Here is a 3,841-nt window from a genome sequence, read left to right as displayed (position 1 = left end):
GAGTTTGCAACCCTATTAGTTAGGTTGCTTAATATTTCTGCTAAGTACTCTTTAAAAAAACCAGATTAGGGAGGATGGAGTAGGTTTAACTTTATTAGATTGATCAGTGTTGCTGAACTATGAAATATTTTGGGTGCAGTGTGTTCTTTTACATACAGGTATAACAGAATAGCTTTAGTGTTGTTGTTTATTTGAACTTATACAAAATGCAGCAAGATATTAAAAAAACTGTTTTATTGATTTAAAAACACACTATATCGGATTCATATCGGTATCGGCAGATATCCAAATTTATTATATCGGTATCAGTATCGGACATAAAAAAGTGGTATCGTGCCATATCTAATCATTATCAGTCCTTTCTTCTGTACTATTGACACTTCATGTGTTGACAACCTTAGGTTGTGTCCACGCCTTCTCTGTCAACATTATTTTCAGTATCAACAAACCTGATGCCTCAGGGCACAGCTGGTGATTGTAAAAACAGTGACTTGTCTAAGAAGTTTACATCCAATGGTTTCCACATAGTGGAAATGGCAGAGATAAACCCCTAAAATTCCCTACACCTTCCTTTCACCTAAATTTAAAAAATGAAAATCTAAATTTTGCAAGAGAGAAAAATATTGCCATTAGTCCCATTTAAGAATAAACTTAAATGGGATAGGCAAGCAAGCATTTCTAAGTGATGTTATTTGTAATGTTTCAGTTGAGAGAAAAAAAAATAAATATTAAGCATCATGTGTCTTTTGCAAGCCAGCTGCACTCACATGATCCTCTACTGATCCAAATCAGCTAACACATTATAAGCAAAGATAATAATCTGTATCTTAATTCAAAAATATCATATAACACTACTGTTTTGTAAATATTAAATAAATTGCTTTCCAGTGTTTAAGTCAAATTAGTTAGTATGACAAATAGTTCTTTTAAAATTTACTTGAAAAAAAAACCCCCAAACAACTATTTTATTTTTGAATAATTTTATTAAATCTATTTTTCTGGATGATAGAAGCCACTTATGAAGCATATCAATGAAAAAAAAAAAGATTAGGTTTTGGAAGAAGTATTTTGCAAACTAAAACACAAAATGTGACACACTCTGGGCAGAGAGACATCCATAAAGAATGGCTTAATGCTGGATGAGGACAAAAACACACAATTGGTTGAAATAAATACCCAAAGTTTCACCTGAAGACATCAATGTGAAAAAAAAACAAAACAAAAAAAACATCACAGTAAGAACAGTGGCAAAGGTCAGAAATAACTGCATCAAAGGGAAGTGGAGGAAGCAAGAACAATGAGTTGAGTAAAATTTGACTTATCTGACCGTTTTGTTTAGCTTAATTCGCCTTATTATCCGGTGCACCTTATGTATGAAAACAGATCCGATCATCAAGCCCACTCAAGAATGATGCTATTTATTTTAGGGATTGGAACATTTAGTCCTATCAAGTAATCATAATAATAATAACAATAACAATTACAACAACAATAAGAACTCTTATTATTATTATTATTATTATTATTATTATTATTATTGAAACACTTTTTCACATTATACACTGGATATTACACAACGATAAAGGTTCTCCATTTATTTTTTATTACAGTTAGCATGTCCTTTGCATGGTAATACTAGCAGCAAAGGACACAAAAAATGACATCAGACAATGACATGTGAAGGGGTCCTGCCCAAATATCAATGACACTATCCTCTTGAGGCTGTTTTGGCAGCCTAATTTAGACAACTTATGTTGGGTTTTCTATTACTTTGTTACTTGTTCATTTTTGTTCTTAGTAGCCTCATTGAATGGTGAGTGTTAGTATTTGTAGCTACCATGTTGCATAGTGTTTTAGAGTTAGAGGTTTTAAAGATAGGCGATTGTGGGCGAGACACTTCACCTGTTGCCTTCTGGTGGTGGTCAGAGGGCCCGGTGGCGCCAGTGTCTGGCAGCCTCGCCTCTGTAAGTGTGCCACAGGGTGGCTGTGGCTACAATGTAGCTTGCCATCACCAGTGTGTGAATGTATGTGTAAATGGGTGAATGGGTGGATGACTGGTTGTGTAAAGCGCTTTGGGGTCCTTAGGGACTAGTAAAAGCGCTATACAAATACAGGCCATTTACCATTTACCATATGACCATATATGAGGGTGGAATCTTAAGTTTTCAGCTAATAATAAAGAACCTCTAGTAAGAGTTATGCGTTAAATGTTATGGTGTAAAACATGGACTCAAATATCAGCTGTATTGTGCTGATAAGAGGCTAATCCGATTGTTCAGTCTGACGTCACTAGCCGTGTCTGGGTCTAAACTCCGCTGCAGGTCCATATATCAAACGATCACTGTGGCATTACTGAGAGTTGAAAAACTGTCTAAAGTCTTTCATCTTTAATAAAATGATCAGCGTTCAAAACTGTCTAAAGTCTTTCATCTTTAATAAAATGATCAGCGTTCTGCTACCAGGTATAACAATTGAGTTTAACATCCAGGCATCCATGAAAACGGAATTTAAGACATTTAACGGAGTTAGAAGTTAGCAGGGAGTTAGCTCGCTAGCTTCTTTCTAAATACAATATAGCATGTCCTGACTGCGGGGTTTTGGAAACAAATTAAAACGTACAGCTTTGCTATCACTTCCAGCATGAATGAAGACAGAAAACTAAACAGCAGTGACGTTTGTAAGGTTACTGAAGTTTGGCTAGCTGGTATATAATGATGTGCTACGTGACCGCTAGTGACACAGCTATGTTAGCATAATATAAACAAGCTAACTTTTTTTCCACTCGATAAAAGTTAACGTGAGTGTTCTCGGTGGTCAGGAACAAATGTAATCGCATGGCAGGATGCTGTAAAAGGACCAAACTTCAGCCAGGAGAACAACTGAGATAATCCATCCACAATACGAGGTTAGTCATTCATATACTGCTGCATGGGCTGGGCTGTAGTTACATCCTAAGGTTTTAAAAACTGAGCTTAAATAAATGATTAGTGGCAATAAAAGCCGAGGGAGGTCAACAGGGATCACTCACTGTTTTAGGAGCTTTTTGAGATCAAATAGAAGAAAATACATAACATTAAACATGTTAACAACACAACTGCTCTCTGCCCAGCCTGGAGGTCACTGCAAACTCTCGGTACCTCAGCAGAGCTGGCAATATCATCAAGGACCACTCTCACCCCAGCAACCAACTGTTTGAACTATTACCGTCAGGCCGACGGTACAGGTCACATAAAACCAGGACAAACAGATTCAGGGATAGCTTCTTTCCCAGAGCTATCACCGTAGTAAATAAGCACAAAAACAATTGAACCTATTCCATACCGTCACTGTCATTATATTATGCTGCTATTCATACTGTCATTATATTAATGCTGCTATCCTGTATATATTGTACATACTATTGTTTGAGTACTTACGATTGTTTTTTTTTGTACTTTTTATATTTTACATTTATATTTATTATTGAAACTTGCACCAAGGGAGTGGCACTCCAATTTCGTTGTACTCTGTACAATGACAATAAAGGCTATTCTCTATTCTATTCTAAAAGCCATATTAAACGCACACTACTTTAGACCCGGAAGTAGGATTTGTCGCGTCATCACTGAACAACCGGATAGAATATATATTTAAAGGTATTTATGTATATCTATGTGTTTGCATGTGTGTCGGTTTTGTGGGTTGTCATAATAAAATACAATTTAGTGCCACAACTTCTCTGTGTGGCAATGCACAAGTCAGACACAACCTCTATAGTTATTTGCACATAGTCAACAACCACTCCCTCCCTCCCTCCCTCCCTCCCTCTCCCACTGAGCAGTTGCTCATTACTTGATAGCTA

This window comes from Aulonocara sp. 'chitande type north' Nkhata Bay, linkage group LG22 (genome assembly GCF_057382095.1).
Source record: "Aulonocara sp. 'chitande type north' Nkhata Bay isolate Kocher_YH1m ecotype deep benthic linkage group LG22, A_spYH_male_GT1.1, whole genome shotgun sequence".
Taxonomy (NCBI): domain Eukaryota; kingdom Metazoa; phylum Chordata; class Actinopteri; order Cichliformes; family Cichlidae; genus Aulonocara; species Aulonocara sp. 'chitande type north' Nkhata Bay.
This window is presented reverse-complemented; position numbering follows the sequence as displayed.